The 21,621-nt window shown below is 41.3% G+C and overlaps 1 protein-coding gene across 3 annotated transcripts in view; it reads right to left on the bottom strand.

Moving 5' to 3' along the window:
- The window catches only part of LOC144209474 (cadherin-18), a 91,853-nt gene that overhangs the window by 55,482 nt on the left and 14,750 nt on the right, over positions 1–21,621 (bottom strand). For 2 of the 3 annotated variants that reach the window (XR_013329142.1, XM_077735803.1), the window contains exon 1: positions 7,018–7,112. The exons of the other annotated variant lie outside the window; for it this stretch is intronic. The gene's annotated coding sequence lies outside the window, so the exon portion shown is untranslated. Of the gene's footprint in view, positions 1–7,017; positions 7,113–21,621 lie in introns of those variants that run through there. 3 annotated transcript variants of the gene reach the window in all.

Below are 21,621 nucleotides of genomic sequence, written 5' to 3'. Positions count from 1 at the left end.
TTGATTTTTTTTTTTGCAGTAGCTTTGCACACAACTCGTGACCTACTTGCCACGTCTCGGGAGGTTGCGCCACAACAAACTTTTGGGAGCCAAATGTCCCACGTTAGCTTCCGCCGTCGCTCGCCGTGCGGCGTTAATTACTGCACCGTAGCAAATAGTCAGGAATGGGAAATGTGGGAAAGCAGAAATGAGGAATAATTTACTCAAATCAGATCCAAAGTAGGAGAGAGTATGCAAGGATAGTTTTTGACTATTTTTTTTAGTTTTGGACTGAAAGTGTGTTGATTTTTTGGTTAGTTTTGGAACTTTGCAGACTGTGTTGAGACTGAAGTCATTATTAAGGGTTTTGAGTGAGTGGTAGGGTTGAAAAATCTGGTACTTGGACGTTTGGTCGCCCGGACGTTTGGTCGCCGGGTGTTTGACATCATGACAGAGTTTATTGTTAAAATCAGCTCTCAAAATTATATTTATGAGAGAGTTTAATTTCTAAATATCTACTGTTGAAACAAGCTCTGAAAATTATATTGACCCAGGCGGCCAAACGTCCGGTTGACCAAACGTCCAGGCGACCAGACGTCCGGTTGACCAAACGTCCAGGCGACCAAACATCCGGGCGACCATATGTCCGGCCACCAAACCCAGGTGACCAAACGTCCGGGTGACCAAATGTGCGGGTGACCAAACGTCCGGGTGACCAAACGTCTGGGCGACCAAAAGTCCGGGTGACCAAACGTCCGGGTGACCAAACGTCCGAGCGACCAAACATCCGGGCGACCAAATGTCTGGGCGACCAAACGTCCGGGCGACCAAACGTCCGGGCGACCAAATGTCCGGCGACCAAATGTCCGGCGACCAAACGTCCGGTCATGGAAAAATCAGGTCTTAGAGTTGTCTTAGAGTTTTTGTCTTTAATCTGGACTTTGTCCAGACCTGATTGTGGTCTTTTTAAAACAAATTCTAAGCTGTTTTTGGTCTACTTCTATAGCATTTTTAAAGAAGTGAACGTTTTTGGGGTCAGCGTTTAGTCCCTGAATTATTTCTAAACGATTAAACTTTGGAGAGATGAAATACAGGGCGTGATATGAACCTAATAGGCAAGAGTGGGAGAAATGGCCGACTCCAGCGCAGCCCCATCGACTCGCCACGCTACGGTGAGCCCAGGCGCCGTAATTGGAGCGCGGCCAGCTCTCCGCGGAAAAGGACGGGGGGTGCCTGGACTCATTGGAAGACCAAGAAGGGCGAGGGAGGATGAAGATGACGAGAGCGAGGGAGGGAGGCGGGGCTACTCCTCTCTCGTTGCGCTTGGAGTTCCTTTCAAATGACCCTGAATTCTACACCGACCGGTTCTTCTACATCCGTGTGGCAACGGCAAATTAAACTGGTAGCCGTCGAGCCAATTATGAAATCAAGTTGACGTTAACCCGGCCCGCTCAGAAAACGACAACGCTAACCGACTGACAAGGGATAAACACGGTTATCGGGGAATCAAAGTATCGGACGTACGCTAACGTACGTACGCACGGCGCACCGTGGGGAATAAACAGAGGGGAAAAGGCCTGGCGTGAATTGAGAACTAACGAGCGGGAATCAAAGAGAAGCCGTCCTGGAATCGGAGCAAAACATTCCGGAATAATGACGTTTGTGCCGGTTTCCGGGGGGAGTCGATTTGTTTGGTTGACAAACGTTTGTTGCATTCTGATGAGATGGAATGGAACCTACCTTATGCTATAGAAGAAGAAGTAGAAGAAGAAGTAGAAGAAGTAGAAGAAGTAGAAGAAGTAGAAGAAGAAGAAGAAGAAGTAGTAGAAGAAGAAGTAGTAGAAGAAGAAGAAGAAGAAGAAGAAGTAGTAGAAGAAGAAGTAGTAGAAGAAGAAGTAGAAGAAGAAGTAGTAGAAGAAGAAGAAGTAGTAGAAGAAGAAGTAGAAGAAGAAGAAGTAGTAGAAGAAGAAGAAGAAGAAGAAGAAGAAGAAGAAGAAGAAGTAGTAGAAGAAGAAGAAGTAGAAGAAGAAGAAGAGGAAGAAGTAGAAGAAGAAGTAGTAGAAGAAGAAGAAGAAATCAAATAAGTTATATTGCAAACAATTCTCAACTATAAGATATTTATACTATAAAAGAGCAAACTTTGCAGATCAAAAAAGGCAAAATAAGTCCAGAAAATAACCATACTGAAACTTCCAATCATCACATTGGAATATTTCTTTTCTTTCCTTTATAAAAGCCAAAATATGAAACATAATTTGTTGTCCAATTCGCTTTTGCGCCGCACATTTTATTTGCAAAGAACATTGTTATTTGCTAATAACATTTAAATGCACCATCTTATCAACAAATCCACAAAAAATCAGGCGACTCCATTCGCATACAAAAGAAAATACACCATTGGGACCATCTTTAAAAGATATACTTTCATTTTCTGAACCGCTTATCCTCACAAAAGTTACAGGGGGTGCTAAAGCCTATCCCAGGTTACCATGGAAACCAGGCAGGGGATACTCTCCACCCAATCCCAGGCCACAAGGTGACAACCAACCATTACCAATCATATCTAAGGACAACTTAGCATACAATTAGCCTAGCATTTACCTTCATTTTACTAGTATTCCACGCCACTGATGCATAAACTCAAAGACACATTGACCGAACAATGTATCGGTCCCCTTGAAGCATTGAACCAATCATAACTCAATAGCGTAATGGTCTTAAAACCCATTGGACAATAGTGCACTGGCCCTTTATGCATTGTTGCTATGGAGAAATCCGCCATTAACATGCTAGGCCATCGAGCCAATGAGGCGCTGGATGGACCAACACATGACTGGTCTCAAAACACAGCAACCTAATGATGTATTGACCTCACAGTTCACCGATCCCGAGGCGAATTGACCTAACGGCGAACTGGTCCCGAGGCGCATTGACCCAATGGCGAACTGGTCCCATGACACATTAGCTCGACCTGTTACTTGTGGGATGCTTTGAACCGATTGGTCCCTAGGGTGATTTCCCAGAGGTGACTAGCATCTAGCTCGAGTAAGTACGAAAAAATGTGAAAGTACTTCTTGCGGGATTAAAACAAGTACAATTAACTTCAAGATAGTCAAAAATGTCAAATTCAAACTGTTTTCCCGTTTTTAGGTGGAAAAATTCTGGTTTTAACAACAACAAAATACCCAAATTACTTTAAAAACAACAACAACTAATAAAAACAACTGTTAACATAGCCTATTAAGAGTTATTCTGATAACTACTACTTAAATTAAGGGTGCTCAATACATGGATTGCGAGCTACTAGTCAACCGCTAAAGTACTATTGGTAGATTACAGGATTGTATGATTTGATCCAGTAAAAAATCTAATAAAATTGTATATTTTTATGTTTACCTGAACCTGGAAACAGCGCCATCTGGAATCTAAACATGATTACTACCTGCCTTCACTACTTTAGGTTGTTATTGACATCAGGTATATAATTAGCATATATAAATATTGAGCAAAAAAATGGTGGCTCCTTGAAAAGTAGACATTTAAGCAAAATGTGTCCGATTATGATTATTATTACAATAAGTTTTAGCACCACTAGCTTAAACAATAAACTCTCAATATTGACATGTCATATTTGCACTAAATTTCCCATTTCTACACTAAACTGAAGAAAAAAAAAGGCCGACTTCTTGTCTAATTAAAAAAAACGGATTTCACAAATGAATATTTCATATTTTTATCCAAAACAACGAAAACAAAAAGCTTGTCCTTCACTTTTTGGATTCCTAGTAAAACAAGACACTCCATTCTTCCATCTAGAACATTCCATTCACGTCAAAAATATATTCACAGAACACAATATTCCGCCCGTCACGGTCATGCGGCACCAATCCCGCTTGATTGTTAATAACCAGCAATCGAGGGAGCGTGAACCCCGTGAAATTCCAAAGAAGAAGAAAAAATGAACCTCCGTGTAACGCCGTCCAAGCTAGAAATCCCTCGATAGGACGCCGTTTTCTAACGTTAGCGAGTCCAGAGACATGAAAGCGTCTGCTTGGACATATGCTAGCATCGCTCACTTCGTGGATTTTCCGTTATGATTAAAACGTTTGATCTCGTGGTGGAAAATTAAAACGGATAACCGACGCATGCTTGGAATTTATGGGAATTCCTTTATGCTAGCTAGTTTTATGCTAGGTCAAGAGTCGGGAACTTTTTTTAACCAAAAAAGCCACAAATAATTCATATTTTCCAATGTTATTCCTTGTGAGACATTCTACGAATTAATAAGGCAAAATACATACATGTAAATGAGTGTTTTTTGAATTTTTTGGGGGGAATTTTAACACTTAAAGTGGAAAAAAATGAATATTTTTTAAAAATATTCGTATGATGTTGCTAATTAATGAGAGGATGTATTTCAGGAGAGTTTACTGCAAAAAAAAGAAGATTAAAGCAGTTTTTGATGTAATATCTCAGTTCTGTCATTAGCAATGTCCATATTTTAGCTCACAGGTTAGCAAAGAGCCAAATGCACTCATCAAAAGAGCCACATGTGGCTCCCAAGCCATAGGTTCCCTACCACTGGTCTACAACAAAAAAATATATATATTAAAGCAGTTCTAGATTAAATATCTCAGTTCTGTCATTAGCAATGTCCATATTTTAGCTCATAGGTTAGCAAAAAGCCATATACACTCAATCAAAAGAGCCACATATGGCTCCCGAGCCATAGGTTCCCTACCACTGGTCTCCAGCAAAAAATAAAAAAGAATATTAAAGCAGTTCTAGATGTAGTATCGCAGTTTTGTCATCAGTGGTTTCCGTATTTTAGCTCACAGGTTAGCAAATAGCCAAATACACTCATCAAAAGAGCCACATGTGGCTCCCGAGCCAGAGGTTCCCTACCACTGGTCTACAGCAAAAAAATAAAAAAGAATATTAAAGCAGTTCTAAATGTAGTATCGCAGTTTTGTCATCAGTGGTTTCCATATTTTAGCTCACAGGTTAGCCAAATACACTCATCAAAAGAGCCACATGTAGCTCCCGAGCCATAGGTTCCCTACCCCTGTGCTAGGTCCTTCCTTCCATCCCCCAAAAATTGGAGTTTTCCCTTTGAAAAAATAACGGGTTCCGGGAAGAAAGCTCCTCCCCTTCGTTTTTTACAAAAGCTCCTTGGCATCTCGTCATATTTGGCGGCGATGGCGGTACGCGCTTCGACTTTCAAGACGAACGGCGTGCTAATTAGCCGGGTGGCCTTTGAAGACGTGACATCGTTCACGCGTGATTATTTTAGCACAAAAAGATCGTCAGGGCAGACCACCTGACGGCGGGAAGGAACGACAAAGCGTACTTTGAAAGAAGCGTCTTTTCTATAAAAAATGATACATTTTCATATCAATAAAAGGACGTGAAATAATTGGGACTGGGTTATCTTTAAAAAAAATACATAGAGTAATAACTGTGAGACATAAATCTGTTGACATCTAACGAGTTAAAGAATGATTCACATACTATTTTCTGAGCATTAAAAAACAAACGTGAAATATTGCCGATCCATAAATAGCCAGCAGGTGCACCCACAAATATTATTTACATTCCGATGGTGAAAGTGACCGATCGATAATCTAAACAAGCGCTGGTCAATCATCAAGTAATTATTCGCAGGATCAATAAAACATTCATAATAATGCAATGATGGAAATCCGGAAAAATAACGCTAGGTCTATAAAATATAGGAGCAAATTGCAAAAAATAGATCATTTCTATGACTGCATTTGTTATTTTTGTGTATTAAAATTTCCCAAATAATAATATAGAACTACATGATACTAACTAATTTAATATAATAACTAATAATAGGACACTTATCATTTAAATTTGATGTAAAACTTGATTTTTTTGTCTTCATTAACAGAAATGACTTCCAATTAAAATGAAATGATTAGCAATGCTAATGCTAAGTAGCCGATTTGTCAATAAATAAGACTTAATTATTCAGAAAAATTCTTGACTTTCACATTTTTTCATCCGCCATTGAACCAAAAACTGCTGAAATGGCTAGCAATGCTAATGCTAACAGGCACATAAGCCCAAATTCGTCATCAATTAATTTTAAATTTTGAAAAATCGGAATAATTGCAGATTTTGGAAGACACTCATCCGCCATTTTGACTCAAAACTACCAAAACGACAATAACACTCGAGCACAATTTCCACACAAACCTCAAATTTGCCCCCCCCCCAAAAAAAATAAAACATAAAAAGCATCTACCCTAATCTCTAACGCCAATCTCAAATTTCTCCAAAAAAATCCCATAATTTTAACCCAAAAACATGCCATTTCGATTCAAAACCTCTTGATCCAACCCTAGACATCGCCCAACATCCAGTCACATCCACACCCAACCTCTAGAGGGCGCTTGAAAAGACCCTCCCATCATTTTCCAACCCCAGTCATCACCCCCCCCCCTTTTCTACAAACCCATTGCCATTGACGTCTATAGTTGTCAACCCACTTCAACTGGGAGGAGCAAAAAGAACGAATACTCATTAGCCCCTCCCCATTTGATAATTCCTCCCCATCAACATTTTAATAATGTTCCATCTATCCATCCCCAATAACCCTCCTTTCCAAACAGGGTGGTGTACTTTACCCAAAATGCATCTGCACCATCTTCTCCATCCCAAAAGTCCTCAAGACACCCGAATCCCAACCACGCACATCCCAAAAACCAAGACCACATTACGGCGGCGTCCTCCTCCCGCGAAAGCACGCGGCGAAACGAACTGAGGCGTTCTCTCCTTTCCAGTCGGGGGGGGGGGGAGGCTGCACCACTCACTTTTCCATCTTTGTTTTTTCCACGCGGCAATTGACGCCCGGCCGGCGCGCGCGGGACGCCGACTGCGGTTTTCGTGCGGTGCTCACCACCCCAACGACGGGAAAAGTCAGCCCTATCGTCTTCCCTCCTCAAGTTACCCCGACCCGATTTTAACCGCATGTGTGGTAAAACTTGATGACGTTAGAAGGTAAGAACTTACCCGGTGAAGCTGGCCCCCCCCCCCAAAAAAACCACAGACAGTCGGGAGCGTGTTTTCCCTCATCTCCCCCGTTCTGGTCTGCCTTCCTCCTCGCATCCCCCGCGTGTGTGCGCGCGCGGACGGAGACGGCAGGACGAGCGAGTCCAGCCGGAGGCTGCGCCGGCTCCCGATTGGTGGAGTCCGGCGTCATTTTTCAACTAAGCCCCGCCTCTCCCTCTACTCTCTCTCCCTCTCTTTATCCCCCTTACCTCTGTTTGTCGGTTATCTCTCCCCCTCATCTGTTCCTCGCTTTCTCTGTTAACACGTGATTAAATATAAGATAGGAGACGATATCTCATATCAATCAGGAAACGATATCTTACGGCGTTCTCATTTTACGCCCGCCTGCCATCCCACTACCCGACGTCAAATGGAGATTGGAAAACTTTATAAACCAGTAAAAATCATTTTTGTGGCAGTCCACGTCAAATTTACGGCAGTGTACACAGATAAAAGCCATGCGGGGAGTTGGGAAAACATGCAAACAGGAATTGAACCCTCGATCTTGGACCTCAACTGACTTGGGGAGGACTGCACCCTAAACTGATCACCAGTCAGTCACAAAACAAACAGAAACAAACAACTGCCACTAAACAGGAATTGATCCCACGCCTTCTAGACCAAAGTCGGATGAATGAACCACTACACCGCCTGCCTGCGACTCAATTGCACTCTTACCACCAAAAAACTATGTTATGTGAGGGTATAGTTATCCAAAAACTGTTAATGTCATCATTAACAGGTGCTCTATTCCTATTTTACTATCATTTTAATACGTTTCTCCTGAAAAACATGATTTTATTCCCTATTTCATTGTGCATTCTTTGGCTAGTGCGACTTATAGTCCAGTGCGGTTTATACTCCAGTGCGACTTATACTCCAGTGCGACTTATAGTCAAAAAATACAGTAATACCTCATTATATGACCAATTTTGTCTAAAATTTGCCTATTTTTTGCAGTGACAAATACAAAAAACTTCTATTCGACTTATACTCCAGTGCGACTTATACTCCAGTGCGACTTTTAGTCAGAAAATACAATAATAAGTAATTATATAATCAATTTTGTTTATAATTTGCCTATTTTTGCAGTGACAAATACAAAAACACTTCTATTCGACTTATACTCCAGTACGAATTATACTCCAGTGCGACTTATAGTCCGAAAATACAGTAATACCCAATTATATAACCAATATTGTCTAGAATTTGCCTATTTTTGCATTGAAAAATACACAAAATGACTATTCTACATATTCTTATAGTACCTCAACAACACCAGACCAAAATACTACGACCAAACTGTCATTCATTTCATTTTATCCACAAGTCTCACTCGTATCTACCTACACTGCCCCTACAGGTCACATTTTATACTGCCAATCCTTAAGATAACGCATATTTTGCCTTAAAAAAAATCCCTCCCTCGTAATTGCTCACCTCGCCAAACATGGTTGTCACGTTTGCGAGAAGCAAAACAAGCGAGGGATCCGCTGCGAAAATTAAGGAGGAGAAACAAAAAAAACAACGAAAAAAGCAAAGCGAGCGAGCTGCAATCGTCATGTGCGTTCACGCACAGCCGCGACTGCCTACAGAGCTTCTGTTCACAGGAAACGTAAACAGCATTTGAACCTCACGCTGGCTGATTTTCTTTTTTCGCCGCTGACAAAAACACTTCCCTCTTGGAGTGTCAACACATTTGGTGACAATGACAGGCTGCGGCGACCCGCGGGGCCTCGCATCGCCGTCTGCCGCCGCCGCCTGCATGGCCATCATCATACCGAACATCATCGTCATCGTCAGAAAACGAGGCTGGCCGTCGAAACAAATCACGCCAAAGGGGACGTTTGGGGAGGAATACGTACGTCGCTGACAAACACTTGTTCTAATAATGCGCAAGCAATTTCAAATGAAAACAACAACTAGCTAACTCCAGCGTTTTCCTAGACGCATTTGATCATTGAAGGGAACCTTCAAATGCACAAAAACCTAATAAAAAACACGTAGAAATACTCCAAAACCAGCAGAAACTAACAAATGACCAAGTAGCACCTGAAAAATACCTCAAAATGCCCCAAAAGTGACCTTTGAGTACCCTAAAATACCATAGAAGTAACACAAAATGAACTCACTATTGACAATGAAAGCTGCCCAATTCACTTCAACTCCTCCCCCTTTACCAGCGCCATCCAAAATTCCCCCAAATCAGCAGAAACCAACAAACAACCAAGAATCCCCCCAAAAATCCCTCAAAATTCCCCAAAACTCCCCTTCAAGTACCCCAAAATTTCAAACAAGTACCACAAAATGAACTCACTATCACCATCAACAGCTGCCCATTCACTTCAACTCCTCCCCTTTCATCAGTACCATCCAAAATACCCCCAAAACCAGCAAAACCCAACAAACCACCAAGAAGCCCCCCAAAAAATCCCTCAAAATTCCCCAAACTGACCTCCGCATACCCCAGAATCCCAAACAAGTACCACAAAATGAACTCTATCAACAGCGAGCTGCCCTATTCACTTCAACTCCTCCCCTTTCATCAGCACCATCCAAAATACCCCCAAAACCAGCAAAACCCAACAAACAACCAAGAAGCCCCCCAAAAAATCCCTCAAAATTCCCCAAACTGACCTCCGCATACCCCAAAATCCCAAACAAGAACCACAAAATGAACTCACTATCACCATCAACAGCTGCCCTATTCACTTCAACTCCTCCCCCTTTCACCAGTCCCATCAATCCCATCCATTTTGCCTGGAAGTACCGAACAACCAAATATCAACACAAACAGTCAGATAACGTCTTGATCCAGCTGGCATGAAGGTGGCCCGGGAAGCAAACCGAATTTGACACCCCCTGCCTTACCCGGTCTTTCTCTTCTCTCAATCTCGTCCTCTCGGCTTCTCAGTAATCACGCCAAGTACACACACTAGTACACACACACTTCTTTCCTGCCCGTGACGCATCGTTTCTCCATCCTGTTGATTTCGCCTCTAATTGATGAGTGAACACTAACAAGTTGCCCTCCCCTCTGCGTCCTCCATCATGCTGTTGCTCCTCAAGGACCTCTCCTCTCTCTCCCCCTACTCCCTCCCCACTCCTCCTCTCTCACCCCCCTCTCCCCTCCCCCCTTCTCTATCTTCAATGGAGGCGTTCATTATTCATGGAGTTAGCATTGGCAAAGCAAAATGCAAGAATGTCGTTGGCCAGCCGGCCTCAGGCCAAGCCGAGTCGATGCCGGTTGGAATACAACGGTGCTCGGACGTTTGGTCGCCGGTCTTTTGGTCCCTTTTGGTCGCCGGTCAAATGGTGACAGAGAGTTTACTGTTGAAACCAGCTTTCAAAATAATATTCATGAGAGAATTTAATATCTAAGACAGAGAGTTTAATATCTAAGTACTGTTGAATATTTAAGTACTGTTTAATATCTAAGTACTGTCTCGTATCCAAGTACTGTTTAATATCTAAGTACTGTTTAATATCTAAGTACTGTTTAATATCTAAGTACTGTTTAATATCTAAGTACTGTTTAATATCCAAGTACTGTTTAATATCCAAGTACTGTTTAATATCTAAGTACTGTTTAATATCTAAGTACTGTTTAATATCTAAGTACTGTCTCGTATCTAAGTACTGTTTAATATCTAAGTACTGTTTAATATCCAAGTACTGTTTAATATCCAAGTACTGTTTAATATCCAAGTACTGTTTCATATCTATGTACATTTGACCGGCGACCAAAAGGGACCAAAAGACTGGTGACCAAAAGATCGGCCCCCAAACGTCCAATCACGGAATGCAACATCCCTACTAATTGATTGACGGCTAGCGAGCCTAATTGGACTCTGGAAAGCGGAAATGTTTTGGTTTCCATTCCCTGCCCTGACGGGTTTTCTCAAGGAAAACGCCGGTTAGTTTTCTCGGCCTGTTGACAAGCATTTTGCTGATTCACGCCGTTAGCGACCTTTCATGGGAGGCGCAAGGTTAGCTCGAGTACCGATTGTTGCCGTAGCAACGCGTGCGGGGGGGAATTGTCGCCAGTTTTGTGCAGTTTGGGGAATCTCACCAATAAATCTCGTCTTGCACCCAATGTTGCTTTTTTAGTAGCTTCTGATACCGCTATCACTTCAGGGGGTACTTTACGGAATTCAACACATTGGATTTGGCTCAGTTGCAATCCATAGTCCTTTTCTTTGTAGAATAAAACCACCAAAAAATTATTAATAAAAGCCAAAAACTGTTTAAAGTTGTTTTTTGGTAAAATAGTTAAAATTGCGACTACACAAACACTACCAATTTTTCCCCCAAGCGATAAAATGCTGAGCTGATTGAATTGAATACTTAAAAAGGGGCGGAGCAACTGGTCAACAGCCTATTACGTTGTTTTAATCAAAATATTTTCTTGCTTTGACCCAGTGACAACAAAAAAATCCATGTTTTTGAAACTTTTTAGACGATAAATCCTTAGTTTTGTCATCACAAAGCTTGTTTTTATGGCAGAGAATCGTAAATACTACAAAAAATGCAACAAAAACTTGCTAAACTCTGGAAATACAACATTTTTTGAAGCAACCATTTTGGAAAAATACCAAATTTTCAATTGAAATGCCTCAAAATTGACACCATCGCTACAGCATCCGCCATTTTGGTTCAACTGCACTGTAAACTCCAGAAACGGTACAAGGGTACTCTTCAAATCATCTCAACCTAAGTTAAACATTACATTACATTAATTTTCATCCCAAAATGTCCGCCTTTCCTCCTGACACCAACTTTCTCTCACCACGTCAAACATCCCCCAACAACGAACCTCCCTCCCAACGTAAATAACACCAAGCAATGTCCCCCTCATCGCCATTTACCCCTCAAACCGCCATTTTCCTCATCTCCGTCCAACGCCGACACGGTCTGTCCCGAAGTAACGCGAAGGCGGAGACTCTAAAAAGTCTGGGCCGGCATTAAAAAAGATGAAAGTACAAAGCTCTTGAATAAAGCCCGGCGAAAGGCTCCGCTGGGAGCTGCTAAAGTGGTATTAAAACAGTAGTAAACAGCCTATAAAGCCAGATGACGGTAGTAAACGGGCATGGAACCCGCAAATGATTTATTAAGGCGCGTCGGCAAAGACGACCCGACTCATCCAAGTGTCAATCCGGGTAAACACCGCCCGATTGGTCTCCCCGAGAAGAAAAACGAAAGGTTAGCGGGCTATCGATCAAGCCGTGGCTCCCGTGACCGTTTCTTAATGACACGTGGGACATAGGGGCGGGGCTAATCGGACAAAAACAAAGTGTCCGATCGATGGTAGTGATGATATGGCTGGTGATATTGGTTGACCTTCACGTAGATCGAAGATTTAGGTGTTAAAGTGGAGGGCGGAGGGCTGGATATGGTCAATAGGGTTGATTGGGATGGTCGGGGAAAGGGATGGAAGTTTGATTCCTGTAGAGGTGGTGAAGTGGATTGGGTGTTTGTACTCGGTGGAATGGATTTGGTGGGTTGAATGAGTTAAGAGTGACTAAAAATACAGATGTGTAAGGATGTTAGATTTGATTAGATTAAATTTGAGTCATCCTGTACTTGGGAAATTCATGGATATAGTAGTATTACTTCGTATGTAGATTTGAAGTACTTGACAGTGGAATTTAGAGATTTATTTACACTACTGCAACGAAAAATTTGATTAGAACTTTATTTTATGGAGTATTTGGGACATTTCTTGGTTTCAGTAGTTAGACAGACACAGAAGGCATTGTAGAACTAGTTAAGAAATTAATCTAGTTAAGAAAAGTTAAGGAAATCACAACTGAGAGCTCCTAATCAGATTAAAAATACATTTGTTAGACAAAATAATGCAATTGTACAGTTTCCTACACGGAGTGGAAATAATTGAGGCTCAATTAGACTCCGGCTTGTGGTAAAGAAGAGAAATGCAACGGAATGTTGCCTGTATTTAAGCTTCTTCTGCCAACTATATTCAAATTAAATTATTTTCTGCTGACCAGTAAGAACTTTCTGCCATAAATCAACAGCCAATGAGCAAGAAGCGACCCTGGAATCCCAGAAAATGTACAAAAAGACACCAAGGAAAGACCCACAATGACCACAAAAGTCAACTACAATCAACTCACTGCTTGTGGTTTATCATCAACAACAATAGAAACTAAAATCGCGTATGACTGATATCATAAAACGAATTGAACGTCTGGCAAAATCTGATTGTTTTTACAGCAAAATGTCTGACGAACTGCCACTCGAGAACAGCACGCTGCAAAACATCTCATTTTGACGCCAGCCCGGTGTTTTCATACCATTAAAAATCCATAAAGGCACTTTACTACAAGGAAAACGCGCCGTCTGCGTCCGTAAACAAAAACTGACATGAATAATTGCGGTGCGGGTACACCCGGGGATTGGTTTTCTTGTCCGCCCACCCAACGTATCGTTTCCTCGTTAGAACGGATAAATCGCCGCGCCTTCGTTTGTCGGCTTAGCCAGACCGGAGTCACTTCTAAATGAGGACCGGGGCGGGTTGGAGAATGGAGGGGCGGCGTAAATCCCTGCGGCGTTGCCGTAGGCGGGAGGGAGGAAGGAGGCGGGGGGGGGCGCTAGGAGTTCTAACATTTCTCGCCGTCACGTATTGGGCTTTGTGATACCGTGGCGATGCCATTGCTGTGGAAATGCGGGTGTGCCGGAATAGAATGCCGGGCCATGGTGTCAATATTTCATGGCGTTGGGAGGTGAATAATGGATTTGATGCCCTTTGGTCAGGGGGAAGGTGACGGGAGTTGAGTTCAAGGTTGGTTTTGGGGCGGAGATGGGGTACCCGGGGAGATAGTGGGAGTAGTGGTACTAGGTTTTGAAGTTGGAGTTGGTTTTAGGACTGGTGGGGTACAGAGAGGATTGGGAATCAGGGTTTTTTGGAGTATTGTAGTGTCACAGTAGCAAGAGGGTGGGAAGGAGGATATAGGAAGGCATTTGAGACATAAATAGATAGGTGATAGGTTAATAAATAAAATAAATAGATGAATAAATGTATAAATGAATAAGAGTGTTGCTGAAATGTATATATCAAAATACATGAAATTTTGCAGTCATTTTATCACTATTAAAGTACTTTGGATAGTTTATACCGGGGAGGGGTGGTTTGCAGAGGTGAAAAAGGGATATACATAGGTGAAAAAGTTGAATTGATGGGGGTGGGGATGGTGTGGGGAGGTGGGAGCATTATTTTCGCCATCAAGCATTGACTGACTGAGCTGACTTACAAACTTGAAGCAACGGGGGTTGGGCTGCAAGAAGCATGTGATGCCAATCCACTGATTGCACTCGCAGGACACTTAGTATTGCAGAAAGTTTCCTGTTCATGAAAACCTGCATTTTGTGGAATAGTATGAAAGTCTTATAGGATTTTATGCCTCTATATTAAATCAAAAGCCTCTATTGTCATCATTACACAGCTGTTTAGAATGAAATAGGTGAAATATCATTCAACAAAAGTGCTCTTAAATGGGTCCAAACGGTCAAAAGTTTGCAATTTGATGGCCCATGTCTGATATAGGTTGAAAGAAAAAGTCTTGAATTGGCTCTTGACAGTTTATAGCAGGCAGATTTTTGTTTTTCAAGCCATTGGTTGAAACATAGGTAAGAAGGTTGAAATCACGGGGGGTTGGGCTGCTGTGGGTGAGGGGGGGGGGCTTTCGGTTTCAGAAATCCGGCCAGGATCTTCCGAGCTGACAAACTTGAAGCAACGGGGGTTTGGGCAGAAGAAGCAGGTGATGCTAATCCACTGATTGCACTGGTGACACACTAATATTGTGGAAACTTTTTGCTCTAACTTTGCAGAAGAACCAAATTCCCAAAAATGAGAGCTCAATTCATCACAATAGACTATTTTTTTAAAATCATTTTCCAAGATCTAAACATTTAAAAGTTGTTTATTCACAACCGTACATGGATAATAACCCTCTTTCATCACATTAATGTTAGCAAGCTTTGTTGTACCAAAAAAAAAGATATTTTCCTCTTATTTGAATACATTTTCCAGGTATCGTCTTTGTTAGAATTTCTTCATCTTTTTGGACAAAAATATGGAAAATTGACAATCATTTACGAGCCTCGTAAATTTGCCAAGGAGACGGGTCTACTCCGCTCTCGTCAAAAGTCTTGATTAATCGTATAAATCCGAGCCGGCGTTCTTCCAAGACGTGGCGTGTTCGTGTCGCGGCCTCCGTTGAATCATTAATGAGGTCAATAAAGTCTTTTTGCAGCCGCGCATGAAATCCGAAACCCGCCCGCCATCGCCGTTCCGCCCGTTCGGAACGCCTCGACATCCGATACGGGACGAGACGCCGCCATATTTCATATTTGGGAGGAAAACTGGCACAGGTCGAGGTGCTCTATCGCTATAGTTGATACGAGAACGTCAAATTTGAAATTGATATAACACGATATTTATGGAGGATGGTTACGGAAAGTCACGGGTCAAACGCTCGTCTTCCTGGCAAATGGCGTTGGCGGCCTTTGGCGGTGTTCTTACGAGCTTTTCACACTCGATAAACGGCACTTTATGAAGAAAATACGAGTGGCGCTTAATGGCCGACAAAAACCCAGATGACCTGGCGGATCGTAATGATGTACGGCTCTTTAAGTAGCTACTCGATGACTTCTGGGGAAGGATGAAAGCGTATCATTTGGAATTTAGGCCAATAGATAACTTCATTTAACTTGCTGTGTCAGATATATTTTAATTTTTGGGGGGTTTTCAGGTTCCTAATGTACTCAATACGGAGTATGGATATTTTAGAGCAGGGGTCGGGAACCTTTTTGATAGAGAGAGCCATAAACAATTCTTATTTTGAAATGTTATTCCTTATGAGCCATACTCACTGTTTAAAAGTCAGAATATATGGAATTTTGCAGTTACTTTATCACTTTTAAAGTACTTTTGACAGTTTATTGCAGGCAGGGCTGGTTTGGCAGAGGTGAAAAAGGGATATACATAGGTGAAAAAGTTGAATGGATGGTGTGGGGAGGTAGTGTGTGGGTGGGGGAGTGCATTATTTTTCTGATCAAGCATTGACCAGCATCAAAAGAGCTGAGCTGACTTACAAACTTGAAGCGATGGGGGTTGGGCTGCAAAAAGCAGGTGATGGCAATCCACTGATTGCACTCGCAGGACACTTAGTATTGTGGAAAGCTTTCCTCTTTATGAAAAGCTATTTTGTGGAATAATTTGAAAGTCTTATAGGATGTTATGCTTCTATATCAAATCAAACGCCTCTATTGTCATCATTACACAGCTGTGTAGAATGAAATAAGTGAAATATCAATCAACAAAGGTGCTCTTAAATGGGTCAAAATGGTCCAAAGTTTGCACTTTGATGGCCCACGTTTGAAAGAAGCCCAAAAAAGTCTTGAATTGGCTCTTGACAGTTTATAGCATGTAGATTTTTGTCTTGCAGGCCATTGGTTCAAACATAGATAACAAGGTTGAAACAACAGGGGTTGGGCCACTGTGGGTGAGGAGGGGGAGTTTTCAGTTCAAGATATCCGGCCGGGATCTTCCGAGCTGACAAACTTGAAGCAACGGGGGTCGGGCTGCAAGAACCAGGTGATGCCAATCCACTGATTGCTCCAGTGACACACTAGTATTGTGGAAAGCTTGCTGTTGATGAAAACTGTTTCCGGCCCCCGGGCCGTACGTTTGACACCACTGGGTTTTTAACCCCAACCCAACACTCTTTAAGTTTAACTCAAGCTCTTAAAACTAAGAGCCAATCGGAGCTTAAACAGCTGTATGTCATTAAAATAAAGCAGGGCCACTGGGGTTTTTGTCAGCCATTAAAACGCTGCTGCATTTTGCTCATAAAATCCCGTTTATTGAGTGTGAAAAGGTCCGGAGATGGCCCACTACAACTTGGCCGGCGGGCCACTTTGGCCAAACCATAACATTCCTACTTTCCCACAACAATAATCTATAAACATTTTTATTTAAATCGAAAACATGCTAATTTGTCCCATAATATTTGAACAACAAAAAATGGACATTGTTGTTTTTTTGTGCCAAATAATTTGGCTTTTTATAGACATTATATGGTCTGAATCATTTTTGGGGATTTTTTGGGTGATTTTTTTTCATTTATTTACATTAATTTAAAAAAGAAATAAGGGGAAAACATTAAATATTTGTACTCGCATACAAGTCTTAAATTTTCTCCAAAATAGACAGTGCGCCTTATAATCCAGTGCGCCTTATATATGGAAAAACAGAAAACCAAAAACCACCACTGTCGGATATTAAAAAAACACAAACGCCTGAACTGAAACAATACTGTTAAATACGCAGATGCCATCTTAGTTTACAAAATTTTCCATCATATAGCTCCTCCCCCACTGCAAGATTTTATACCAAAAAAATCCAAAACATCAACAATGGCTGGCTCTAGAAGTGACTTTGTATCATACCTGGAAGTCAATAGCAATTACCATATTTTCACCACTATAAGGCGCCCTTAAAAGTCTTAAATCTTCTCCAAAATAGACAGTGCGCCTTATAATACAGTGCGCCTTATATATGGAAAAATTGGCATTCATTGAGGGTGCGCCTTATAATGCGGTGTGCCTTATAGTTGTGAAAATACGGTACAAATATGGTTAATATGCTAGAAAACATGATACTTTTCCACAAGAACACGCTTTAATGGGCCCTTTGCACCCTATCAAACTAATCGAAGAAATACCATAAGCGTGGATAATCAAAAGTAGATTAGCAATTAGCAATATGTGGCTATCCCAAAAACCCATACGACCTCATATACTGTAATGACATACGATGGCTGTTTAACGGGTATTTTCTCCTCCTAAAACGTGGCAATGTTTGGCACAGAAATAAAAAATATGATTGGTTTATAGTCGCTTCTGTTTCCACACACATTTTGCCAAGTAGCAATTAAGCTAATGGACGTTTTAAAGCTGAACTCGAGATCGGAAAAGTACAGCCGGGATGCTAACGTCTTTGGGAAACCTTGACGAAGGGTGACAGGTGTGCATTTTTCCCGGAATTTGCGCGAGATGAGACGAGGGCGCCGGAGTACCCCCGAGCGCCGGCGAGAAGCGCCAAACGGAAATCGACCCTGTCACATGTCATCGGCGCGGAAGGTTTAGCGAAGGCGAGACGTACACCTGCGTCACCCTCGTCCTCGATGGCGCGCGATGGGAAAAACGCCAGCGGGATTTACGCGGGAAGGCCCGGCTCGGCGCGATGAAATATTCACTCGTTTTTTGCCGTTGCCAAATCGCTAACAAAAAGAGAGGAGACGGCGTATTAAGCTTTCATCTTTTTTTGTGTAAATGTTGAATAGCGAATCTAATTAGCTTCATCGCGTCAGCTGAAAAAAATGTTGCTTTCATTAAGCCGGGCGACCTCATTTTGCACCTGCTTTGGTGGAAGAAAAAAAAAATAACCCGCATTTGTAAACAATGACGGATGTTGCTTGGGTGATGTTTGGGGTTTTTTGAGGGTTTTTTGGTCCAATCCATGTTCAAATATCATAGAAATTCCAAAATAAAATCCCATGAACCCCAAATATCTACCCTCAACTGAAACACACCTTTAAATCCCCGGGTATTCTACAAACTCCCGCATTCCCAAGTGGAATCCCTACACTTAACCGGCATCAACTTGACCTCGTAAACGCCACGCATCGATCACGTGTTATTAAATGTTTACAAGCCGTACGAGCGAACCACTCTGGCGCAAATTTACAACCCTCTTAAAGAGAGTAGCGCCCGCCGTTTTCCGTCTTCTACGCGGCGTGGCATGACGTATTCTTTTAACGAGCCAAAAAAATAGACAAGCGCCCTAAAAAGGAGTCAAGTCGGCGTCGCCCGGGTGACTAATAAAGGCTAATCGTTAGCTTTCCCTCCGTCTGATGAAAGCAAACTGCAAAGGTTTATTTCAAGCTTGCTTTTCTGGCTGGAGATCAAATGGATGCCATTTTGGGGACGCCACGTTTGCGGCGATTTGACTCCGACTGAGAAGAGTAAAAAGTAAGCTAGCAAACAAGTTCCTCTCTTTCCCTCGCCGGAGGACCAATTATTATCTAATGAGAGCCATGTTGGAAACGGCTCAAAGATGGAAGGCTATTGGCTCCCGTGGATGTTTACTTTGAGATGGAAATGAGGCAGGTGCACGGCGTAGGTGGGCTACTTCTCCGACTGACTTCCTGCCTCCTCCTAATCTTGGCGGGACAGATCTGGGATTATCCGATTGGGGAGCGCCAGGTAATCCGACCTGTGAGTGAGTGAGTGAGTGTGTGAGCGTGGGAGTCTACGCCTGTTGCTAAATATGGCCGCCAGCCGGCGGGATAATCTTATCGGCAACTCTGGCGAGGAGGGGGGGGAGTAGGGTCGTCCCCATGAGACCCTCGTGTTGGATTTTTAGAAGAGACTTCCGTCTGTGTTGCCGTCATCGGGGATTAAATGGATTTAAGGTGTGTCTTGATTTAAGACGTTCAACAGTTTGGGAGTAGTGGGTGACTCTACTTATGAATGATTGGACAGGAGAAATATAAACGCCTTGATGGGAACATTTTTGGGTGCTCGGACGTTTGGTTGCCTGGCTTTTGGTCCCTTTTGGTCGCCGGTTTTTTGGTCGCCTATCAAATGTTGACAGAGAGTTTACTGTTGAAATCAGATCTCAAAATTATATTCATGAGAGAGAGTTTAATATTTAAGTACTGTTTAATATCTAAGTACTGTTTCATATCCAAGTACTGTTTAATATCGAAGTACTGTTTCATATCTAAGTAGAGTTTAATATCTAAATAATTTTTAATATCTAAGTACTGTTTCATATCTAAGTACTGAGAAAACAGTAGATATTAAACTCTCATGAATATAATTTTGAGAGCTGGTTTCAACAGTACTTAGATATTAAACAGTACTTAGATATTAAAAAATACTTCGATATTAAACTCTCTCCGAAATATTAAACTCTCTCATGAGTATAATTTTGAGAGCTGGTTTCAACAGTACTTAGATATTAAACAGTACTTAGATATTTAACAGTACTTCGATATTAAACAGTTCTTCGATATTAAACAGTACTTCGATATTAATCAGTACTTAGATATTAAACTCTCAAAATGAATATAATTTAGAGAGCTGGCTTCAACATTAAACTCTCTGCCACCAAAAGACCGGCAACCAAACGTCCGGTCACGCATTTTTGTCAAACAAAATCAAAAAATTGCCAAGTTTTATTACAGAACGCGGCTAGGCTAATTCAATGTATCATCTACCTATGAAAAAGTCCACTTCTGAAACCAATTAATTCCATAAGTAAAGGTACTAGTACACAATAAGAAAGTACAAAACCAGTCCGAATTTTCACCAAAAAGAAGTCCAAGTTCAAAAACAAGAACATTTAACCCGTTTTTAAGTCAATGTGCTTTTGAGACTCTGTGTTTTACATCCTTAAAGTCATCTGGCCCATCTCCGACTATTTGCAAAGTCATCAGACGTTGCTTTTATAGCACGGTGTGTTAACACAGCGTCTCCTCTGACAGACCAACATCTTAATCTCTTAAACTGTGCAGTAAAATTGCCGCCCCACCTGCGGAGCGTCGAGCCAGTACTGCAACCAGCGTGCTTTTTGTACCCGCCCTAATCCCCCAGTTATCACTTTAGCCGTTGAAACGCGGTGAGATTGGCTTTTCACACCGTGTTTGTCAAGTACGCGCTTTTATGGCGCCCAGAAAAAAAAAATGACCTCGTAATCATTTCTTGAAAGGATGGTCGCAGTTGAGGTAGAAAAATATGGAGAATAGATATTTTAATGTATACACGATACACCATTAAAGTGTGTTAAACTGTTTTTGGCGCGGTGACAGTCCTTGACGGGAAAAAGACGATAAACGCTAAAAGTTTTCTTTAAACAAATATTGATGCAAATTAAAGATTGAAAAAAAAATCCATATTTTATATTATCATTGCCGCATGCTTGCTAATTACGTTATTAATTCAATCTAAAATTAGAAAGCTTTTTTCCTATTTTTTTCTAACTATTTTAAATTCCGAATATTTTTGGAGAATTTATCAATTTTATCGATTTTTTTGCCCTATTTTTTGTAATTTTTAATGACTATTGTTAACAGATCTAAAATTCATATTTTTCCTAATATGATTTTAAATTCCTAATATTTTTGTATAATTATCTAACATAGTTGTCTTACCCTATTTTTTGCCCTATTTTTTAGTATTTTTTAATCTGACTTTTTAAGTGCATTTCATAGATCTAAAATCCATATTTTCCTAATATTCTTTTAAATTCCTAATATTTTTGTATAATTATCTAACATAGTTGTCTTACCCTATTTTATTGCCTTATTTTTTTGTATTTTTTAATCTGACTGTTTAAGTATTGTTAACAGATCTAAAATACATATTTTTCCTAATATAATTTTAAATTCCTAATGTTTTTGAATAATTATCTAACATAGTTGTCTTACCCTATTTTTTTGCCTTATTTTTTTGTATTTTTTAATCTGACTGTTTAAG

This window comes from Stigmatopora nigra, chromosome 16 (assembly GCF_051989575.1).
Source record: "Stigmatopora nigra isolate UIUO_SnigA chromosome 16, RoL_Snig_1.1, whole genome shotgun sequence".
In the NCBI taxonomy this organism is placed as follows: Eukaryota; Metazoa; Chordata; class Actinopteri; order Syngnathiformes; family Syngnathidae; genus Stigmatopora; species Stigmatopora nigra.
This window is presented reverse-complemented; position numbering and strand designations above follow the sequence as displayed.